Here is a 25,357-nt window from a genome sequence, read left to right on the forward strand (position 1 = left end):
CTTAAAATACTGAACTTACCTCTTAAAAGTGCTTAAGAAGTCCATTTTATATTAAGTGTATTAAACAATGAAAAATAAATTTTAAATTCTTAAAAAGAAAAGGCAGTATTCCCAGAAGGGTGCTGGAGTTTGTTTCTGATTAAATGACCTATGACCACTACAGTTACAAATGAGGGGGGAAATTATTCATCCCCTTACGTAATGGAAACACCCTGGAGGCAGGTGAACAAAGGAAGCACAGTGTTACACTAAGGAACAGAAGAGACTTGTCTAGACTCATTGCACATAATCAGAGTGGGCAGGCAGGAAAGAAGACACAGCAAAGCTACCAATAATAGCTTCATGCAGATTTATGGCATGTAACTCTAAGCCAGGGACCATTGCTGTAGCATACGGGGGAGAAAAATGGAGAAATCAGCATCAGGTTGAAATTGTACTCAAAAGTTTGATTTCTCTCATACACACTTTTTTAAGTGTGCATTTTAAATTTTAAAAGTTTAAAGTTTAAAAGTTTAAAAATCAAATGCAGGATAGCAGTGCCAAGTACAGTTGAAGACACCCTTACTCTATGACTCAGTAATTTCACTCCTAGATACACATCGTAGAGAAACCCTTACCCATAACTACCAGGCAACATGGACCAGGAATCTCTCTAGCAATGTTACTTGCAATAAGAAGATATGAAAATCAACTCAAAATGTCCCTTGGAAGGAGAAGGACTGGACATTAGAGAGGTTTTCTTCTTTGTACAACGGGATACTATGTGGTAGTGAAAATAAATGAACTAGAGCCGCACACATGAACATAGGTGGATATTACAAGCATAATGGTAGTGTTCCACCTGCTCTAAAATTACTTACGGAAACACACAAAGTGAAGCACAGAAAGTCTGAAAGAAAAAGCTGGAGATGGTAGCAACTTTGGGGGTAGAAGTGATCTCGGAGTAGGCAGATGGGAAGTATAACAGAAAGGAAGACACAAAGGGCTGGAAAGGAACGGATAGTTTCCTAAGCTGTTGGTAAAAACACAGGTGTTTGATTTACTATTAGTCTAAACTGTATTATACACGTTACCCATATGCATTATATAACTTTTGGGGCGATACAGTTTATGCCAACATCTGCTTTAGAAAGCCAAACAAAGAGAATCTTTTTCACATCTCACTGTGCTGATGCCATAGGACCAAATGATTTTTTTTTTTTTTTAAGCAGACACTGGACTCCAGTATGCATTGGAAGGCAGCTATCTGAGACTGAATGTGCAACGCACAAGGGTAGATTTTATTTTGCATTGGTCTCTTCAGAGTGCTTGTGTTTTTATCTTCTCTTCTGACCCTTGGAAGACGGAAGAAAAAAACATAATGGAAAGGATTAACAGGGACCAGAAGTTGACATTTGAATGCATTGCCCAAGAGACAAGCAGAGTTACACATCTGCACAGTTCACAATGAAATTTTACATGAGCAGCTGAGAAAAAATAAATAAATATAGATCTAGAGATCTGATAAAAACACGTCCTTATTTCGGTGCTTTATTGCTTGCAATGGGTGGTTCAAATCACAGCTCCTGGTGGGTTATATAAAGCCTTACCCCATGAGTGAAAATATTTCTGATTAGAACACTCCCCAGGTTACCTACTGTGTTCTGTTTATTCAGCTTATTTCAAACATTTGCAGGGGAGGGGGGACACAAAATTTACACAGAGAAAAGGGATGAAAGCAGTGACATGGATTTCTGGTTTGACTTGGCAAATTGGAACAGGCCCATGGATATAATATCCAGATATTAAAGTTCACAGATACTAAAATTGTGTTTATCAACCAAGTAGGGTGGTAAGTCATTGCTGAAATGTTTGATATATGATCCTGAACTTGATGACCTTTGCTGAAACTTAATATGTGTTTTTAAAGGTCTCTACATAGGGGGATTAAAAAAATAAGCAAACTAGTGGCTTATAGCTGCTATCCAGAGAGATGGGTATCTTTACAATATGTCCTTTATCAACCTTTCTGGGCAGCTAGAACAGTTTACTGGTTATACCATTCAAAAAGGAACATTCTCTCCCACAATAGAAGTGGGATAGACTTAATAAATGGTCTCTGGGCATTTAAAAAAAAGAGAGAGAGAGAGAGAAAGGTTCCATACAGAGAGAGCTATCCTCTGTTTTTTCTTTCAAAAGGAAAATATAAGTAGGAAAATATGCGGGGGATATGGTTTACACAACATCTGTTCCCTCTGAGTCTCTCTGAGGCCACAGAGAATTGTCCAGGAATATTGGATACCAGAGGGAAAACAAAATTGGTGACCTCACAACAACAGAAAATAAAGACAGAACACATACAAAATAGCATGTGTAGGAAAAATTAATTTGAAGCCCATGTTCTTTCTGGCAGGGCCACAGACATGAACAATAGTACAGGAAAAAATTACTCGGAGGAATTATATAGATGAGCTTCGCTATATGGAGACTTTTATTTTTTTTAATGTCTATCTATTGCAAAACAAAACAAAAAGCAATCCAAACATTCTCTAAAACCACAGTCTCCAATCATTAATGTGTTTGGGTTGGATTCCAAGCCCTTCCTTTTGCAGTATCTCCTCAATTGAACTATTGATACTCAGGGAACATTGATTAATTTTTCCTAAATGGTCCCAAAGTTAAGCTCCCTAAAGTGTTGTCCACGTGGAAATATATCTGTACACGGGTGACAGAGAAAACTTTCTATTTATTTATTTATTTAAAGATTTTATTTATTTGAGAGAGAGGGAGAGGGAGAGAGCACAAGCAGGCAGAGGGACAGTAGAGGAGGGGGAAACAGACACCCCACTGAGAGGGGAGCCCAACACAGGACCCTAGGATCATGACCTGAGCCAAAGACAGATGCTTCATGGACTGAGCCACCCAAGCGCCCCTGGAGTGGGCCTTTTGAATTTAGTGAGATATATTTTATCTTTGTATGTCACACCTTACCCAAGAGAGGAACTGAAAACAGATTCTACTCAATAGAACCTTTCTTTGGATAAAATGAGCTTATCCATTTGGAAGTTCTGATCAAGAGAGTGAAAATGGGAAGTAATAAACTTTAAAATATATTTAAAATGACTATGAGGAACAGTGGTCAGAGAAGATCAGAAAAGAAAAATTTTCTAGTCAATAAGTAATTTTAGAAATTCAGATCCTAACAGGGTTTCAATATGATTTTTTTTTCATGCCAGCATTCTACCCAGCAGAGACCATCCCTAGAGCCTAAAAGTGCTATGGAATAGCGGAGACTAATGGGGTGGATATTTTTAATTAGTGTTTTTGTACAGCCCATCAGCTCTCCTACTGTTATTAGAGCACAGAGAAGTACAAGGTATCTGGTCAGAAGTAGTTCAGCGACAAATTGTGAAGTCTGTCTCTGTCTCAACACTCATTCTTTTTTTTTTTTTTAAAGATTTTATTTATTTATTTGACAGAGAGAAATCACAAGTAGGCAGAGAGGCAGGCAGAGAGAGAGGGAAGCAGGCCCCTGATGAGCAGAGAGCCTGATGCGGGACTCGATCCCAGGACCCTGAGATCATGACCATCGCCGAAGGCAGCGGCTTAACCCAGTGAGCCACCCAGGCGCCCCTCAACACTCACTCTTGTTGTATCCAATTTTTCTTTAACATTCCACTCATCTACAATCAGGACACATTCCCCTTCCTCAATTTCCTCCATTTACCAAAAGACAAGTGCTCTAATGACCCACTATTTGATGATGGCTCTCTGCTATGCCAATTTTATAAAACTAGTCGGTCCAACCACTGACAGCAAATTGATTTTATTCCAAGTACCAATCCTAACTGATTGGTAATGTCTGCTGGGGGGCATGGATGGGCAAGGATTTTAAGGCCGCATTGAGATTTACTGGCAAAGAGCACTGTGCTTGATTTGCAATGTCTGTCACAGGTCAGGAGGAGGGGACAAGTAATAAACACACCATGCATTTATCATCCTTACACCATTCTCATGTTCCCGCTCTTAAATGCTACACTCTATCACTTTTTTTTTTTTTTAACATATTGTCATGAGACCAGTTCTTGACCCAAAGCATAACTCTGAAACGAGAGCTCAGCCCTATAGCCACTTGACAGAGGAGAATATATGAGGTGGGGTTCAGCTCTGAGAACTCAACTTACCCTAAGTATAAAGCAATTGCAATGAGTTGACAAACAAGGAAATATAAGCTTGTTTTAACTGTTTCCTTTGCTGTGCAGAAGGATGAATACCCAACTTTTGTAGCAACATGGACGGGACTGGAAGAGATTATGCTGAGTGAAATAAGTCAAGCAGAGAGTCAATTATCATATGGTTTCACTTATTTGTGGAGCATAACAAATAGCATGGAGGACATGGGGAGTTAGAGAGGAGAAGGGAGTTGGGGGAAATTGGAAGGGGAGGTGAACCTTGAGAGACTATGGCCTCTGAAAAACAATCTGAGGGGTTTGAAGTGGCGGAGGGGTGGGAGGTCGGGGTACCAGGTGGTGGGTATTATGGAGGGCACGGGATTGCATGGAGCATTGGGTGTGGTGAAAAAATAATGAATACTGTTATGTTGAAAATAAAAAAAATTTTTTTAAAGCTGTTTTAAATAATGGTTCTCCAACCTAAGTGTCCATCAGTAGATGAAGAGATAAAAAAGATATGGGGTGTGTGGCTGTGTGTATGAGTGTGTCTGTGTGTCTGTGTAGTAGAATATTACACAGTCATAAAAATGAATGAGATCTTGCCACTTTCAACAGCATGGATAAAACCAGATGGTATTATGCTAAATGAAATCAGTCAGACAGAAAGCCAAATACCATATGATTTCACTTATTATGTGGAATCTAAAAAAACAGAGCAAATGAACAAGCGAAAAAAAGGTAGAGAACAATAAATACAGAGAACAAAATGGCGGTTGCCAGAAAGGAAGGAAGTGGGGGATAAGCAAAATAGGTGAAGGGTAGCAGGAGACATAGGCTTCCAGTGACGGAATGAGTAAGTCACAGGGCTAAAAGGCACACCATAGGGAACAGAGTCAATGGTATTATCGCAGCATTGCGTGGAGACAGATGGTGGCTACATTTGGAGCAAGCACAGCGTAACACATAGACTTGTTGAATCACTGCGTCGCATGCCTGAAACTAATGCAACATGTACATTTACCATACATCAATAAAAATAAATTTTAATTTAATTTAAAAATAATAAATAAATAATTACAGCTTCTTTTCTGCTAAGTGTCCCAGAAGAAAACCAGCCCCAGTCAAAGCCATGCTGTAATGCGGCAGGAGGGAGTTGTGCTGACCTCACAGGTGTGTAAAGGTGGGAGAAGTGGCTTAGAGCACGGCATATGGTCTGGCGCCCATAAAAATGGACATCCTTAAAATTTCACTTCTCTTTATACAGAGGTATTTGTATTTTTAGATAAGATGATTTTGCCTTTTGTAAATGGGGCTGCTCTAATAAAGCAAAGAGGGGGTCAGGCCAAATCATTGCCAAGAATTTAGAAGGAAATGTGCTCAGAACCAAGGAGCGGCCAGATCCAGGTGGCAACAGAATTGGGTAGCGCTTTCAGAAGGGAGGGGGACTTGCTGCTCCTCCCCATCCTACCTCCCTCCCCTGCTCCTTGCAATGAAGGCATTTATGAAGACAAGTGAAAATGTGGAATTTCTTCCTGTTGTAAATTTTAAATGTCATTGGCTCACTTCTAGTATGGTCTAGAGGATAGTCTAGCCCAGCCTTCTCAGGAACTGTAAGATTTTCTTTTGGCCAAGAACTACTTTTAAGTTCTGAACACATATCTAGCTCGTCTTTCAGGTTCTATGGTTAAACCTTCCTCCCCCTCATGCCTTATAACCAGTATTTCTCTCCTTCTAAATTATGCTTGCTCTCAGAAATCTATGAATTAGGCTAACATTACTGCAGAGCCCTTTACTCATTTATTGGGTACCTGAAGACCATCAGAATTCTACAGACTCGAGAGCCCCTTCTAAAGGTTAGTGGTGGTGAAGGCTAACAGACTCGAGAATCACCCCATGTTCCTCTTTCCTGATCTCATTCCCTTAAACATCATAAAAACTTACATGGAATCCGATACACAAAGCCCTTCTAATGTGTCAGTAAGGTAGGACGTCTTCTCCCTTGCTGCTCTGAAAATAGACATCCAACTTCATCCTGGAAGATCCTTATGAAATAATTCTAATCCTAATCTCAGACTCCAGAATTGAGAAAGTATTGTTTTGTGGGGTGTACCCTTCTGCAGTATGAGATTACTCCCAAAGGAGGATGTCTACTTCACCATCTCTACTATCAGCCCACAGTGAATTTTCAGAACTTTACGGTGGAAGAGAGCTGTCTGGACCTCAAGAAATGGGACCCAGGATAGGTATTTTAAGAACAGCCATTCAGTCAGAAATCCAAATGCTATGGTGAACTGATGCCTGCAAATCTGTCACACAGAAGGAAAAACGGGCAGAATTTAATCGCCACTCACCCAAATCATCCAGTAAGATAAATGTAAAAGGGCTCTGTTCGATAGGGAAAAGCAAGTTACAGTGAGCTTTTTAAAGAAAGAGACCAAGCACATTTCTATGACTCACAAGTTCCTCAACGATCTTGTCACTCTACAGGGCTACTGTCTTCATCTGTTAATGCTCTCCCATACACATCACACGCGGGACGCCATACTGAGCTGGTTCCACCCTCTCATGACTCTGAGCCTTTGCAGATTCTGTTCCCCTTACTTGGGCAGCTGGTATCCCTTGGCTCAGTAACCACTACTCATTCAAGGACCACATTCACAGGGAAGGCTTCCTGACTTTTCTTTCCAGGTCTGTCCTTTACATATGCGTCCCTAGTGCTAATAATATGGAGATTATTGGGCACTCTTTTCTCTCTGAACTCAAAATCTTGAGGGTAGAAACCATTCATCTCCTTTTCTCCAGCCCTAACCCAGAACTAAGTAACAGACCTGAAATAGTATTTCCTGAGGGGGGGAAAAAGTGTAACTATTTAGTGGATAAAAATATAAATGGATAAGTAAGTAGTAGAACCCAAAGGACAAAATCATGGAAGATGTTCTTCCAGCGAGATGGGCAGAAACACAGAGAAGAGGGAGCAGGAAACCCGTGCTGGATCTAATTCTGTGGTAAGGAGTTTAAAGAAAGAAAATTCAGCTCCTGGCAGGGCTAAGGTAGTAAGCAGGGCTTCGGTCAAAGAACGACAGAGCAGAAACTGGCGTTCTCAGTAACTGGGGAAGGGTAGAAAAAAGAAGTTGATCATAGGGCTGCAGGCGGTGTCACCCTGGGGGACAGGACAAGGAGTCAGCCACAGTAAATTCAGTAACAAACAGTCATAGCAGGAACCCAGTGAATGGGGAACTGGCTTATGCGGAGGCAGGGACAGCAAGAGCGAGACTCCCTGGAGACAGTGCTGGTGAATTACACACACTGGGCTGCGGATGGGGCCTTTACCTTTCTCACATGAAGAATGGGTCTCCCCTCCAGAGCCTGAAGTGAAACTGCAGTTACACACATCTACAGAGTATGTTCAACTTCCCAGACCTCATGGATCGAAGGACAAACAATCAAGAAGGGCATTAAGGCTTCTATTGTGATTTATTTTATAAAAGTCCATCACACCTACTCTTATTATATTAGCCCAGGATATGGTTAGCGTTTCTATTCATATGGATATTCATTACCATCTTCCCGTTCTGGAAGCAGCTCTTCCTCCACCTCACAGAGCTTTGCTTCCACCAGCGTGAATGTGGACAAGTGGCCCAGCCTGGCCTATCAGATCACCTCAGCCCTCTAAGCAGAGTGGCTGTTCAAGGATGGGCACAAGATCTGGGTTTAAGGCTGATCAGCGTTCCCCCATGGGTTTCTGCAGAAATTCCTAGCAGAAAGAATAATGTAAGCCTAGACAAGATCAACCAGCAGCCAGCCACCTTGTCTCTTGATGGAAAGAGTCTTCTTGAACATTAAGCCAACGCAAAGGAAAGCAGAGCATCTAGTTGTGACTTAATCTTGCATTTCTCACTAACAGAGTAACACCACATTTTATTTTTGCTTTAACTAGGCTGTTTTGAGTTCTTGTTACCTGCTACCAGAAAAAAAAATCTATAAAATATTGTCTAATAAAGTAACATACAAAATATCTAGCCAAGTGTCTTGCCCAGAGTGGCTGTCCTGTAAGCTGCATCTCCTCCATCCACAAATCCTGATGCCTACTTTTCTTCCTTCGGTTAAGGGTATATACTTTCATCAACAATATATCTGATATATCTGTGTCCAGAACTCCTTTGTGGATGGAAAAATAAAAAGATTTTTAGAAAGGGAGTCCCCACTCTCTCCAGGAATTTATGTTTTCTTAGATCGTGAAGATTTCCATGATCATATTTTACCCCAAGCACTTTGATTTCATTAGAAAAAGGTAAGAAACTGATTTTTCTCATTAAACAAAATATTCTCCCAATATTTTTATTGCTTCCATGCACACATTTTCTTCTACCTATCAACAGTTTTCAAGTATTTGTTTCACCCAAAAGGGATAATTGTCCTGATTAGATTATTGGAGGGCTGCTCTCTGAAGTAGATGAGTTAAGTAAGAGCTTCAAATAGCTTCAGGATCCAGGGTTTAGTTACAATTAACAGACTCAGAAGCAAAAGAGTTTACTAACATATTCTATATTCTGGCCTTCATTTTTAAGATAAATTTATTATACAGAAGTAAATATGTAATCACAAAAAGTTGCATTCATTTATATTGCTGAGTAAAATATATGAACATAAACAGAATGAGGCTAAATCACAAAAGGAACACAATATTTGGAACCCCATTAAAATATCAGGTTAGAGGTTCCGTTGCATAACACAGAACACACTGGACTTCTAAAATATATGGCCCTGTGGTCACTGGAGGGAGGAGGTGGAGGATGGGCTGGACGGGTGATAGGTACTAAGGAGGCACTGTGGTGTGGAGCACTGGGTGTCATATGTAAGTGATGAATCACTAAATTCTACTCCTCAAACCAATGCTGCATATCTGTTAACTAACTAGAATTTCAATAACAATTTGAAGAAAAAAGAAAAGAGACATCAGGTAAAACAATTAGACCTAAGGGAAACCACAGAAGCAGTTCAATTAGAATTAATTAAAAGCCTGGACTAAAGGAAATTCTTTAAAATAATAAAATTGTGGTTTAATTAATTAATTAACTAAGACTCTGCTAAAAATAAGAAAATACTAATTTTCTTTGAACAGTGTATTTTCGTATAAAGAAAACAAAACAAAATTAGAGCAAGGGGATAAAACTCTGGTAAGTGTGATAGAAATAAAAAGAAATATGTAACAGTTTTAAAATAATACTACAAGAGGCATTTAATACTAGTCATCTGTACACCGGAAATGTCACAAGATTTTTTAGAAATGAACTGTAGACTAATAATATAGTAATGTTATTTTAACCCAGTACTTAATATATTCTAGGTGCTGTTCTCAGTGCTTTATATAAGTAAGTTTTTTTAATTCTACCAATAACACTATGGGGCAGATATTGCTATTATTTCCATTTCACAGATAAGGAAACTAAGGTACAGAGAAGTTAGATAACTTTCTCAAGATCACACAGCTAATTGGTGATAGAGCTAGCGTTTGAACTTAGAGAATGAGTGCTAACTATAACTTCAGAGAGGGAGAAATCACCACAGATCTAAGTGGTTTAGAAAGACATCATGGAGGGGAAAGACATGAGACAGTCCTCAAAGAATGAACAGAAATGAAATGTCTGTGGCACATGGTAGATGCTTACTGAATATTTTAGAATGAATGAATGATACTAGATGTGGGGAAGTAATTGGCATTAAGGCAAATGGGTAAATTAGAGGGGTGCCTAGGTGGCTCAGTGGCTTAAAGCCTCTGCCTTCGGCTCAGGTCATGATCTCAGGGTCCTGTGATCGAGACCCGCATCAGGCTCTCTGCTCTCTCCCCTCTCTCTCTCTCTCTCTGTCTGCCTCTCTGCCTACTTGTGATCTCTGTCTGTCTAATAAGTAAATAAAATCTTTTTAAAAAAAGATTAATCTAAATCAGCAGAATGAAGTGAATGAGAGGGATATAAGACTGCTTTATGTATGATTACAATAATCCAACCATGAAATAAAAGTGCTCTAATCTACTTTGTGGCAGCAGAAAGTAGAAGAAAAACTGGAACAAGACTCATGGTTTATCAATTTTCAGTAATTTCCTCTCTGTCAAGTATTGGACTAACATTTCCGTTTTTTAAGTAAGGACTTCCATGAGAAATAAAACCTCATTGTAACTTTTAAGTGGTAAATTGTTATAAGGGGAGGAGGGAGAGGGAGGAGGAGGAAGAGGAGAGGAAGAAGTAGTTGGGTGAAAATCAACAAGCGAGAAATCCTACACAAACATTAATATCTAATGTGCCAACCCATCTTTTTCACCTGTGGGCTCAGGGGCTCATCTACTTCAATCAAATTACACTATTTACACCCAATCCTTCACCTCAGTAGCATGCAGAATTGTGGCAATCTGTGTTCTCTAACATGAATTTATTGTCATTGGCTTCCTAATGATATATCATTTTAGAAGGTCTGATGGACTTTTGTGAAAAATTACTAGTTTGGGAGCAGAAGAAGGAAAATCATCTTTGAGAGCCTGAAGCCGTGGGCTCAATCTGTGCCAGTGAGAGAGTACATTGTAATTACAATGCAGTTGGTTTGGGGTTACCTACAGTGGCAGTGTCGGTATAATTAGATCTGTCAAATGTTAAAAAATAATTCTGTAAATTACTCATGTAATTGTTTTCATCATGGCCACAGAGATATTCTTTAATTAGGCATGAGTCAACTAACTGTTTCATAGGCTAATTTTCTGATATGAGTAACGTTTATACCAGAATCAAAGTGCAACCCGGAAGATGCTTTTTATAAACCTTCCAACCCCGCAAGAATGCTCGGAGCATGGCGGCTTCAGCCCGAATGCCACATCCACACGCAGCGTGCTACTCTCGTCGAAATCAGATGGAATAATACACAAGAGGGTGCCATTTTCTGACAAGAATCCGCGAAAATATAAGCCACTTTTTGCAGCTCTGCCTGACAGGTACCAAACATAACATTAGTTTTGCTACTCTGTTCAGAGATAACGGACTGTTTCAGAACCATCCAGATGGAAACTAAGGATTAGGATGGGAATTCCTACTTGCCCACCAACAACTTTGCCTCCATCCGTAGTTATATGATTATAAATGTTTACAATGGCCTCTTTGTATGGGAGAGCAAGCCACCTGCCCGCCAGACTGGCCCCTGTTCCAAAGCAGCAGGCCCCTTCCCTCAATCTGTTTTTTTGTTTCCTTACCTTCATACTCCAAAAACTTTTTTTTTTCCAGCTGAGTTTTAGCAAATTGGAGTTAGAGCACTACAAAGAAGAGTGTGGATGTCATTCCCACTAATATATTCTCCTACGTAAATCTGATTTTATTCCTCTGTGCACTGACCAGTAAGACCGAAGTCCAATTTACTCAAGAAAATTTCAATCACCTTCCTCTTGGTTTCACATCTGTCGTTGTATTAAGATTCACTTGAAGGACAACATAAGACACAAAACAGCTATCTGCTAGGTACGAGGGAAAAATTGCTAATCTCAGAAATAAGGATCTAATTAGGTTGATGACCATAGCCAGGGTGTAATTCTGATATTCTTTGAACAGAAATTTACTTCATGATTGCCAAATAGGCAAAAAAAAGAAGGGAAAAGTGTGTATGTTTTGGAATAAATTGGCCTTAGCAAGTTTCCCAGAGATAAGCATGCTTGGACCCTGACAGACCCAATCACAAAGTGTCCAGGCCGGCCGGCAAGATGGTGGAGTATTCCTTTCAGATACTTTCTCTAGCATGGGCTTCACTTACTGAGGAGTTACTGGGCCCACAGTGGTTCCATATGGCACCTGCTGTAGGTGATCAGTGACTAAGAGGCTGGAGACCAGGATGCTAAACATCATGATTCTTCAATGTGAATACTTCAAATGGTCTTCCAAGGTTTTTGCTAACAGAATCATGAAAAACTATGTGACTACTTGTATTTTTAAATAATCACTCAAAAATTGTTATTCGTTTTAAAATGTTTAATAGTGCTTTAGATGTAATTCATGGCACATGGTAAAATGCATATGGACTTAACACTTTTGGTTTCTTTAGCAAAACCTCAGAGCTGAAGATTTAGCTCATCTGATTTAGGGGAAAATCTGTCACATCACCTAACAGGTAATGGGGGTCCAAAACCTGTCAGCCAAATCAGATATATGTTCCATTGTAAAAAAAGCCAGGTTTCATTTCATTTTAAATGAGTGTGTCACGTTTATGATAATCATCTCACTTGTGAATTTTAATTATAAGATAATGAGAAATCACAGGAACTCACCATGAGTTCATTGCACAAATGATATACAGTGCCATCCCTATTGAACTTTGACTTGCTATTGCTAGTTTTTCTCTGTGGAGTCACGCATTTTCACTTGTCTGTTCCGTATCCAGAAGTTTACAAACTGAGGGTCATTCACCACAGTGAAAAGCAAGAGAAGGAAGAGGTTTGCCTTCCTTCTGTAAAATGGGAGAAGTGTAAGGGGACAACACAATGCAGTTTTGTCCAAAATAATCCCAACACTTGTTGCCTTGGTATAATTATTAACAGTGCTTCTGTTCACTCTCCAAAGTGTTCCGGCGTGAGTGACAATTATGTGGTAAGCCAAGAAAGAGCAACTGTGGTGGGGGTGGGTGACAAGGGGAAGCAGGAAAGATGGCGAATCTCACGTGCAAGGCTATTCGTTAAAAGTACTTCTGAATGTTAAGTGTCTGGAGGTCTTCATGCACCCCCAGTGTGTGTGAACCCCAGTATGAAGACAGCTGCCTTGAAATACCATTTTGCCTGACCAGAATTTCTGCTCTGAAATTTTTCTACACAAGGGCTAAGATTATAGACAACCTAAGCAAATGTCAAGGTCAATTATTTATTTAGAATCACTTAGAAAGCACTCTGTTGTCATTCCTGAGATGAAATAATACTCAAAGTCTTTTGCCAGAAACCAAGGATGTCAGGGTCACTGAAGACCCAAATATCACCCCCTCTTAATGCTATCTATAAAGGCTAAGTAGGCATTCCTGCGTACTTGTTTTTCGACTGCTTCTAGGATCCACAGGGATCCCCCTCCCTAGAGATCAAGGCTCCTCACTAGCACACACTGCCTGAGCTTGAGTCTCCTGTGCGTGGAGAGAACATTCGGCATCCCCAAGAGCCTATGCCAAAATGGAGGAGGGCAGGAAAGAAATGCTGGAAGTCCAAACCAAAGTAGCATATCTGGTTTGGAGCTTCTTCATGTCTGCCACAGAGCAAATGGCCCCTTAGATGAGACGGTGATAACAGAAAAGCAACTTCAGATCCAGAATGGTCTTTCATGACCCTACAAGTCAACATAACTTGCACATATATTGCAGCCTTCCTGTCTGTCCAGCTCCATAGGCTGGAGCTCAAATAAATCATTATGAAACCAGACTTGGAGCATAAAAGAAATAAAAATAAACTCCAAAAAAACGTTAGCTACATTATAAAATTGTTTGTAACAACTACACAGGTGCAGCCACCAGAAGACAAAGACAATGAAATTTTAGAAGATTGATTCTTCACACCTATTTGCAAGACAACATTGCAGTATTATAACACCTTTTACCATCTGCTTTTAGCATCACAGTGTGAAAGCTTGCAGGACACAAGGCACAGTCCCTAGATATAATTAAAGCTATATTTGAGCTCAAAGAAAAAAGGCCACAGTAACTGATTTTACATTAGAAAGAAATCATAAATGAAAATGGTCTGCTGATAATTCTTGGCAGACTCTCTGATTTTGTGCATGCATTTATATAATTATAAAGCCTCTGATTATTAATGAAAAATGTATTTTACACAAAAATACCATTATGCCTCCATATTAGTTTAAAGTGGCGACTCTGTATTTTGGGCAGTATTAGAGAAAGTAATAAAGCGAAAATTACCTTAAATAAATATTCAAATCCAGATGGCTGCTTCCAAAAATAAATAAATAAATAAATAAATAAAAATAAAGTAGTGATTCTACTTGGGACTGAACAATTATTTCAAAATGTCATATTTCAAAATACTTACAACTCTACAGAGTTCATTACTTGAACTACTCAAGACTTGATTCTATGGCCTTGTTTTCAATGTCTACACTAGGAAGTCTATGGCATTTTGAAATCAGGAAAGGACAGTCTGTCATCAACATTTAGAACATGACTACCATACAAAGGGGTGTATGGAAGCTGGGATATTTTTAAGATTGGGGTTGGGGCAATGAAAAGAAGACTGCAATGACCAAGACAAAAAAATATGAAAATACGTGAAATCTAGCTGTAGTCCCAGACCACAAAGTCATGAAGCAAACACCTTCACAATATAACCACAGCAACTACTGTTCATTGAAGTCATACAGAAGGGAGGCTGGAAGCAGCAGGTACTGGTTACATATGGTGACTCACTCAGTCTTAATGTGTAGTGTGTAACTCAAGAAACAAAACGCAGGGGCACCTAGGTAGCTCAGCTGGTTAAGTATCTGACTCTTGTTTTCAGCTCAGGTCATGATCCCAGGGTCTTGGGATGGAGCCCCATGCCTTGGCCAAATTGTGGAAATGGTGTGAGGGATGGTCTATATCCAAAACACAAACAAGAAAGACACAAAACTAGACCAGTACATCTTATCACTCCCAAGAAATCACCAATCATATGTCAAAAGTCCAGAGTGACATTTGGTTGCTCACCTTTCTAAAGAGATTTTTCTACAAAATGCTTGAGTGGCAGCACTCAGTTCACCAAGTGTTGTCAGCTTTTCTATAAGGAAACTTTGACAATGAGGTGAATAAAAAAGAGAATAGAATTGTATGCTTTTATGGCATGATAGCTAAAAAGCCTGAAGATTTATGCAAAGAAACACATTTAAAGGGACATATGTTTGCTTTTGCTTTTACTATCCTGAAGTCAATTATGCGAAACTCAGTTTCTAGAAGCGTAATACCAAAGCGATAATTTTCAGATTCTGATGGTATGTCTAACTGATTATAAATTCCATCTTTACCCACTGAGCCACCCAGGCGCCCCTATAAATTCCATCTTAATGCTAAAAAGAATGTAGATGGGAAAAGGTCACTAAAAGTAGTAACAGCCACAAGGCCAAGCAACGAAACGTAAAGAACAACCACGGTTTTACTTATTTCTTGCTAAAATATTAGATGACTTCTTCTTCCTTTTTTCCCCCTTAAGAACATCTCAGCCTACCCTGGTGTTTCTGTGGGCTGCATATCATTGACTCAATAAAGATAGAAAGTATTGTCCCGATGAGTGACAGACAAGGGATTGACAATCTCTTTTTTTTTAACCTCTGAAGCTTGATAAATGTCACTTGCAACAATTTGACTGTATTCGACTCACTTACCTTTCAAGAAAGATGTTTATTTTTTTCTTAGTATTCAGTGCTCTAACTTTAATAAGAAAGATCCCATCAGTGAAGGAGATTTTGCCAATTAAAGGACTCTTTTCCAGTTTCAGCTTTCCAGAGACTTCCATGATCTTTTTAACCATATGCTTCATATGGTCTATCTTAAGAAGAACTAAGATGATATCTCCTATCACTTCTCTCTTGTGCTGTTTAGTATTAAATATATCTTAGAAGTTCATAACAGAAGAAATTAGACTTGCAATTTTCATATGCCACCACTAGGTGGCAAGGCAGCCTCCATCATATAACTCCCGTCACATGGTGAGCACCCTACCACAAATGTGGATGACTCTAGTCAGATCTTCTTCATAAAAGATAGGTTTAATAACAAGTGGTGAGCATGTGGAGAAGAAGGAAACTGACATGCTGTTGGTAGGAATCCAAGCTGATACAGCCACTGTGGGAAACAGTACAGACATTCCTCAAAAAATTAGAACAGAATTACCGTATGACCCAGTAATTCCACTACTGGGTATTTACCCAAAGAAAACAAAAACACTAATTTGACGAGATATAAGCACCCTATGTTTACTGCAGCATTGTTTACAGTAGCCAAATTATGGAAGCAACCCACATGTCCATCCATTGATGAATGGATAAAGAGTAAGAGAGAAAGAGAGAGAGAGAGAGAGATGGAACATTACTCAGCCATAAAAAAGAAAAACGATCTTGCCATTTGCATGAACATGGATCTGGAGGGTACAATGCTAAGTGAAATATGAATCAGAGAAAGACGAATACCACATGTAGAGGCCGTATATAGGCAAACAGGCATGTACCATGGAAGGTAGAAAGGGCCCACAGCAACCACCTGGTTGGATCCAGACAGGCCCATCAGGTGGCCACCTCAAAACATCCATAGCCCCTAACTGACCACTGGGCTGCTTACAACCAGGCACAGTCACCAAGAAAGGGAAAGTTCTATACATCCCCACACCTCCTCACCTTCCCCCTTTAAAAACAGTGCCCAGGGGCACCGGTGGCTCAGTGGGTTAAGCCTCTGCCTTCGGCTCAGGTCATGATCCCAGGGTCCTGGGATCGAGCCCCGCATCGGGCTCTCTGCTCAGCAGGCAGCCTGCTCCTCCTCTCTCTCTGCTGCCTCTCTGCCTACTTGTGATCTCTGTCTGTCAAATAAATTAATAAAATCTTAAAAAAAAAAACCAACAGCACCCACCCACTGTCTCCTTGCACACAGTCTCTCCTTTGTTGACCTGCCTGCTGCTCCCTTGAAGTGTATTCAATCAACTTCTATCGACTTTGGTTAGCCTCAGGTGAATTCTCTTCACTGCCCTTGCCACCAGCTTCCGACTGATGGATCCACTGTCGCCCCACATCTGGGGGCCTGATCTGATTGGGAGAGACACCACATTTAGACACCATACCATATGATTTCACTCATGCAAGGAATTTAAGAAACAAAATAAATGAACAAGAAAGAAGAAGACATATAAAAAACAGACTCTTAAATACGAAGAACAGGTGGTTACCAGGCAGGAGGGGGGATGGGTAAAATAGGTGAAGGGATGAAAAGTGACGTTATTGTGATGAGCACTGAGTGATGTAGAGAACTGGATCATTGTAGTGTACACCTGAAACTAATATAAGACATATGTTCATTATAATTGAACAAAAAATTTATTAAAAGGTAAATTTTTAAAGGATAGTTTTTTCTACTTGCAAAATTTAAATTTGGCAAATTAAAACAAAAGTTCTCTCTAAATGAGCAGAGTTTTTAGGAGTTGGTATTCCAAACTTTTTTTTAGCTTATAGGGAAATGCTCCTCTAGGAGATTCATCCCAAAGTTTCAGTGTGGTTTAATATCCAGTTGGCCTCAAGCTGCTTCTCATTCTTCGCCAGGTTCCTCTTTAATTAGCATTTAAAAATCTCAGCACCTCCATGAACTCTCTAATACCCACCACATGGAGCACTGGGTGTGGTGCAAAAACAAGGAATACTGTTATGCTGAAAATTAAAAAATAAAAAATAATAATAATAACAAATAAATAAATAAATTTTTTTTTTTTTTAAAAATCTCAGCACCTCACCCAGGTTACTTACTTAAAATGCCACGACCTTACTTAAGTTCCCCTGTTTGTGAATTCTGTGTTTCCTTCATCTCTTTTCTAGCTCTTGAAGAAGAAATGACTCTGACGGAAATAATTAGGGAACCCAAACAAACCAGCCCCAGGATATCACCAGTTTTCCTGAATAAAAAGACACACATATTGTTAGCAGCCACATCTACTATCCAACTTTATGACAAACAAACAGACTCAAACTATCTTTCAGGCATAATACATCTATTTCCATGATATCCTTTCCCAGATGCAAAAGCGGCTACTCAACACCATTTCCAGGGCTATTTGCTGAAAGGCCCTGAATTTCTAAATCTTGAATGCACATTGAACAGCATTATCAAGAAGCATTCTATCAAACACCAAATTATTGGTCTTCTGCTCCTTCTATAGTATTTACAGACAGGAAGAAAGAGAATAAACCATAATATCCAAAGCCACAGACTAAAGTCAAACTAAGCCCAGTGAAAAAATAAATGAAAAGTAACCTGATTCGCAGGTCAGCTGTCCTGAAGATTAACAATAATGATAACAGGTTAACATTTCTTGAGCACACAATACCCATAAGGACCTCTAGGGTCATCTCTTCTGATGAAACTTCCAGAACCTCCCTAAGCAAAGTTTAGAATGTTGCCTACCTTCTCTTCTAACATTTGTGTGTCTAAAATGGTATTTATTATACCATATTGTAATTGTGCAGCTATTAATAGTTGGAAGCTGCTTGATGTAAGGAATACTAAGATCACAACAGTTTACTTTATCTGTTTTCCTTGAATACTACTAAATACTGTTTCCCTCACAAGTCACTCGCTTTTCTACATACATCTGGCTCAGTCCATGTAGTTCATTTTATTCATAAAATTACATATTTTTTAAAGTCTCAAATTGGCACATTTGAATAGCTTATTCCTCTCCTAGTTGGATTTTTTTAATCTCATTCTGTTTTCTGTAGAATACCAAGATGGCATGTGTTATGTTTACTTTGGGGGAATCTATATTTATATATTTGATATATATTAAATATATAGATACCAGAAATGCCTCTTGCATTGTGAAGAGCCAAAATTTCCCTTAAAAAAACATCAACACAGGTACACACAACTGACTTTTATATTATTAGATTTTAGCTCTGGCTCATTTATGTAGCAATATTTCTTTGCTATAAACCAAGAGCTCTGAGTCAAGACCTCCCCCACAGTCTGGAAACCATTCAGACCTCTTAGCTCAACTTCAAAAGCACAGTGTTTTAAACTGCCATTGCTAATGATGGTGGTAATGACAATGACTGACAATCACAGTGAAGAACCCACCACTTATTTTTATTACTCAGGAAATTTCCCTCCATAACTGTTATACCTACACTCACGCTATACAATTATTGGACCAGCCATGCTACATGTCAGCTCTGCAGTAACCTGGGGTGCACTGCACAAACTAAACTTCTAGACAACCCAGTCTTACAACATCCAGGCTAATTTCTCCCCCATGAAACTCTCTGTCAAAATGCCAAGGCCAGGGCGGGGTGGGGGACTGAGGAAAGGATCTACTTGGGGGTGGACGGTAAGGGTGACAGGGAGGTGAGGTGAGGAGGGTGACTTCTGAGCACCTGAGGCACTGACTCTCAAAGATGACCTAGAGATGCCTGTTGAAAAGGCACATTCCAGGGCCCCACCTCTGGCCTTGGTCCTTTTGCTCCCACTTGGATAAATAACGAGAGACAAGCTGCAAAATGAGATTTGAGCAGGAAGAAGTCTGCATAGCTCACAAACCAAAATAGCCACCTTAAAAAAAAAAAAAAAAAGAAGTAAAAAGATGTCCCAACCCTGCATTCAATTTTAACTTTTCTATTTGGCTTAAATTCTGTAAAAGGTGAAGTCAGAACTGACAAAAGGGAAGCAATGAAGGCCTGGCTTGAAGAAAACAGTAGCCACGGTCAGGCTGATTATGTAGCACCCATTCAACACTTCTTGCTGAAAATTAATCATCCTCAAGAGATTTTCTCTCCCAATGCAACCAAATTATACAGTGTCCAAAAAACATTTCGCCTGTGAAATTTTTGCCTCTTCACAGCAATACTGATTTCCATATTTGCCAAATTTTCCATTTAGAACAGCAAGGTCTTTCCATTTTTTACAGTCTCCCCCACCCTCTGCCAGGGAAACATTCCAAGACCCCCAATGGATTCCTAGGCAGTACTGAGCCCTACATAGAGTGGACAGCCTTAAGCCTTGTATATACTATGGCTTTTCCTAAACAAACATACTTAGGCTAAGATTTAATTTATAAATTTAGGCATCATAAGAGATGAACAACAACTCAAAATAAAATAGAACAATTACAACAATACTCTATAATCAAGGGTATGTGAATGTGGCCTCTCTCTCTCTCTCTGAAAATATCGTAGGTACCGTGCTCACCCTTCTTCTTGGGATACTGTGAGATGATTAAATGCCCATGTGATAAGATGAAGAGAAGTGAATGATGGAGGTGCCGTGACATAGGTTAGGCTACTGTTGACCTGACAGTAAGTCAGGAGGATCATCTGATTCTGGGCTGCAACTGACCCCTAGTAACGGACACAGGGGAAATGAAATTGCAGGTAAGGGGGGCTACTGTACAGAGAAAGGTTTTGTTAGTGACTTTTACCACACATCTACTGTGCCCAAAGAGGCCAAGAAAAACTGAATCAATCAACAAAGCACAAAGGAAATAAGAGAATAATTGGGTCGTTTCCCTGCACTCCTGCTCCCAAATTTCCACCTCACACCTACACAGAACCTGAGGGCTACACAAGTCAAATCCTTTCAACCATGCAAGTCAGGAAGTTTTCTCCAGTCCTTTGGAGACTTATTGAAAAGAAAACGATATCCTTGGCATATGTTTTGTTTTCCTGTACTAAAACCAAACAGCATTGTTATTTTAGCAACTGTATTCAGATCAAAAGAACACCTTAAAACAGTTCCAGTCTATTAGCTTCCTGAATCATCCTCACTTTCAAATATGTGTTCTGTGGATAGCTACACAGCTGAAAATTTTGCTTTCAAAGAGAAGCTCAGGAACTTGGAGGTAAAGAAAGAGAACCCCTGATGTCTGAGCCTGTAAGGAGTCAATTTGCTATCAAAATGATCGTAGGACAGCACCTAGATGGCAAAGATCCCTGGCTGTCCAAGCTTAATCCAGGATGTGGTCAACAAATCATTCTCCTAATGGAATTAGCTTTTTAAAATGAAAGCAACTAGTCCCACTAGCTCAAATAGTTACAATATTTAACCAAAGGTGCCTGTGCTATTTGTTACATTTATGTGATTTTAACTTCATATAGAAATCTGGGCACAGGGGCACCTGGGTGGCTCTGTCAGTTAAGCCTCTGCCTTCAGCTCAGGTCATGATCCTGGGGTTTTGGGATTAAGTCCTGCATTGGGCTCCCCGCTCAGCAGGGGGTCTGCTTCTCCCTCTCTGTCTGCCCCTCCACCCTGCTCATGCTCTCTCTTTCTCTCTTTCAAATAAATAAATAAAATATTTTTTAAAAAAGGAAATTTGGGGATAAAGCCTCAATGGTGGTGACCATGGCCTAAACATTAAGTAGGTTTATATTATTTCTTTTGTTTTAGAGATTATGGAATCTGCAGTAGGAAGAATTTCATGTCTAACTGCTTCATAGATTTACCTATAAGTAGAGCTCAAGGTAGCCATGCAGAAGCCTTTTTAAACTGTCTGAGGTGTGCATATTTTAAACATGTCCTTTAGTAACGCTCATAAGCTTTCATCTTCTATACATGTGCAAATTTTCCCCGTGATCTGATCACACAGGACAAAATCCACACCTCCTAGGTCACACTCAATTCGATAATTACATTCTGGGTGGTGATTTAACAAGAAACAGATTTCCTAAACAGTTTTAGTCCTCAAACACCTAATGCCCCCAATTATGATACATTCCTTTTTTCCTCTATATTGTAAGAGAGAGTTTAAGAAAGTTTTTATTTTTCTAAGGCTACCCAAATCCAAAGAGAAAGAGCAAATGATTACAAAATCAAAGAGAAGTAACCATGCTAGGTTTTTAATTGTGTTTACACAACTGAAATACCCTGGGGATAGATTCTGAGCATCCCCAACAACAACAAACTAAAATTGAATTGGATATGAAGTAGCATCTTAATATGCCAAGATATCTTCTTAGTGGTCAGTTGTAAGAACTAGTTATTAAACCAAGAGCACCAAGATGAAACTCGTCCGTTTGTAAACCCAATGTGTCTGTGGGATCTTTACTGACCTAAATCCAAATTAATTTACTCTTTAAAATGTCCTACCCCCAAATTTATTTTTGCTTGCAGAGTGTAAGAGCCATTTCAATTATTCATTTCTACTTTATAGGATATGTAACAAGAATCTAATAGCTATCAGAAATTACAACATAATTAAACTCTCTTATTTGATATTTTAAAATATCCCAATAACTTGTGTATCTATACAGAAAACAGTAAAATATATTTGTTTCATTAGTTTTTATGTAATGGTTTCCTCATATACTTTTAACATTTATTATTTTCTAAACAAAGTTTCTGTGTTATCCTTGACTTTGTAAACAATGCACAGACACACACAAACAGCTCCAGAATTTTTGAGGCACTAAGAGAAAATATTGGGTAGTCCTATAAAATACTCTTAGGAGTCATAACCATCCACATTATGACGTCTATACCTTTCTCTGTTACTTCTTCTAATACAATAGGTAAGGTTGCCAATGGCAGGCAGAGGAAAGAGCTACAGAGAAAAGCCTTTAAAACTAAAACTTATTTCAAATAACTTGGAAAGGCATAATGATGTAGAGAATGCCTTCAGCCCGTCTTCCAATGACTTAAAACCTGCTGATGCCTCAAAGAAGTATTCAGAACAATATTGTGCTTGGAGGGGGTTTTATTTTATTTTTCATTTTGTACTGCATCCATCTGGAACAAATCTCCCTGGGTGTGTTACATCTCGAAATCACAATTAAAAACATTAATCGGATCTGGCCCACCAGATCACATAACCTTGGTTGCCCAGTACATTGACATTCTCTAACCAGAGCAAGGAGGGAGATTTTTGAGATTAAAAGAGTTGTTTCAGGTGTGGGTTGTGGGGTCACTATTCCAGAAAGGGGGAAAATCTGGGTGACTAAGCAGTCTTCCTCCTCTCACCACCATACTTAACCAACCCGTGTGTAATAAACAAAAAGGGGACCATCACTGGAGCAGCAATCCATAAGGAAAATAGAGCCATTAAGATCTTATTAGATAACTTTGCTAATTAAGAAGAAAGCAAATTGTGGGGCACCTGCGTGGCTCAGCCATTAAGTGTCTGCCTTTGGCTCAGGTCATGATCCCAAGGTCCTGGGACTGAGCCCCGCATTGGGTTCCCTGCTCAGTGGGAAGCCTGCTTCTCCCTCTCATAATCCCCCTGCTTGTGTTCCCTCTCTTGCTATCTATCTCTCTGTCACATAAATAAACAAAATCTTTTAAGAAAAGAAAAAGAAAACGAAAAAGCAAATTTAAAAAGAGGCAAGAAGATCTCAATTCTATTATCAGAAGATCAATGAATGTAAAACTTTCAGCAGATTTTCTCTTCTTATTTAAGGAAGACCTCCATTTTTTATTATTGAAATATTATACAGTTACTTTTACATAAAATAATCATTATTCATAACCCCATAATCTCACCAGAGGACGTCTAGATTATCTTCTTTCCAGTATTTTTCAATACCATCTATTATTTAACACAACTGCACTCCATCTCAATAAAAAAGGAGTGCAGCCAGCTGATTGCCAACACAGAAAGAGGTCTTGAGAATTTCCCTCAGCCTCGGTCATGGTCCACTGGGCATGGTTCACATCCCCTTCTCAAATCTCTGCTGCTAGCATGTCGACTGATGCACACAGCCCCCATCCCAGTTTCCACCGTCTAGCATTATTTATACCTGCTTCTACTGGCCTCACCGAGTATTTTCCCTACCTTTACAGTCTGGGTTTCTAATGCTCTAAAGAGAAGGCAACCATGCCCATGCGAGGACTTTGTATGAAGTGCGCGCGCGCGCACACACACACACACACTTCAAAAAGTCACCGTTCCTTCTTAAGGCAGTCTCCCTGTGCCCTGTTCACTTGGGCAGAGTACAAATGGCACAGCCTGCTCGGGGAGCCCAGCCTGCAAAGACAGGATACAGGCCAACCCCCATTCCATGTGCACCGCTCTTGGGCTTCTCCCAGGCTTTCTACCCCCCTGCACGGAGTCACCCAGGGGTGCGTGGCATCATCGACACTGGTAATCTGCCATCCTCTCTCCACAGCTGTTGACATGGTCTGCCATCTCAGAGAGTTCTAGAAAGAGAAATGCTAATATCTAGCAGAAACACAGAGCACTTTGGCTTGGCTTCCTCAAAAGCAGTACCCAATAAAGGGACAGAAACTCTGTCCCCTCTTTGGTATAGACCATGAGGCTGTGAATTAGAAGGCAAACATACCAAAAAGGGCACAAACTGGATTTCTTCCCCTTTTCTGGCGTTACTGAACCTTGAGATCTGATATTTTCTAGTCCGGCGGAATTTCTCCCAGATCCTGGCAACAGGCTGACTATCAGTATTGATCTCTGGAAGTACTTTGAATTCATCTTCTAGAATATCTTCCTGAGAATTTTAGTGTAAAGCAGGGAACAATTAAATAGGAACTGCTAGCCAAATACTATTTTAAGCTAGTAACTGGTAGTTTTTCAAAATCCATCAGCCCCTACCAATTTTATAACCCACCTAAAAACACAGACCTCAGCTGACACTACTATTGTTGTATTAGAGGTAGTAGTATCAAAAGTACCTTGAGAATTTTAATAAACCCAATGTTCTATTTGTTTGCAAATATACAATGTAATGGTATGCCTCAGAGAGAAGAGTGTTCTACATGATTTGTAAGGAAGACTCTTTACAAGGTGTTCCCTTGATATATTAATGGTCTGTTCAGTCTTTTTCAAACGAATCTTTATAGAACACACTCAGCCAATATTAGTTATAATAACTGGCGTTATATTGCCATTATATGTATTCCAATAATTATATATTATATAATTGCAATGCTTAAAATTAAAATGAAGGTGTAGAAATAAAGAACATCCTTTAGCCATGCCATGAAGTATTCCATGGTGAAGAAGTGAAAACATCCGTATTTAGGGAATAAGGAAGAGCCTGTGTTTCCAATATATAAAATGAATTGTACCAAGCAAATCTTACTATATCCTCTTATTCTAAAATGAATTTTTAAATGTCAGCAAGGGAATATTTTAAAGAATTATGATTTATCCATTTAATAGAATATTATGAGATACTTAATAACACATGTTTAAAATGAGTTTGTCATTACAAATTTTAAATATGAAACTATTCAGTATTTAGGTAATAAGTACATAGTAAATGCTCGACCATCAGGATCATAATTCTTATGTTCCACATTCACATGTGAGATATCCAAAGAATAAAAAATCAAAAGAGGAAAAGACAATTATTCAAGTTTAGTAACAGAAACTAAATTTTGTGCAGAAAAATATATAGCTATTGAAAAACAGTCAAAATTGCTTGAAAATAATTAAGATTTCATGGGAAAAGGCAAAATATACTTTGTATACAGTATGATTCCACTTTTTAAAAAATATGCATACTTTATGCTGATAA

The sequence above is a fragment of the Mustela putorius genome, unplaced genomic scaffold, assembly GCF_011764305.1.
Source record: "Mustela putorius furo isolate JIRA1106 unplaced genomic scaffold, ASM1176430v1.1 tig00003854_pilon_pilon_pilon, whole genome shotgun sequence".
Taxonomy (NCBI): Eukaryota; Metazoa; Chordata; class Mammalia; order Carnivora; family Mustelidae; genus Mustela; species Mustela putorius.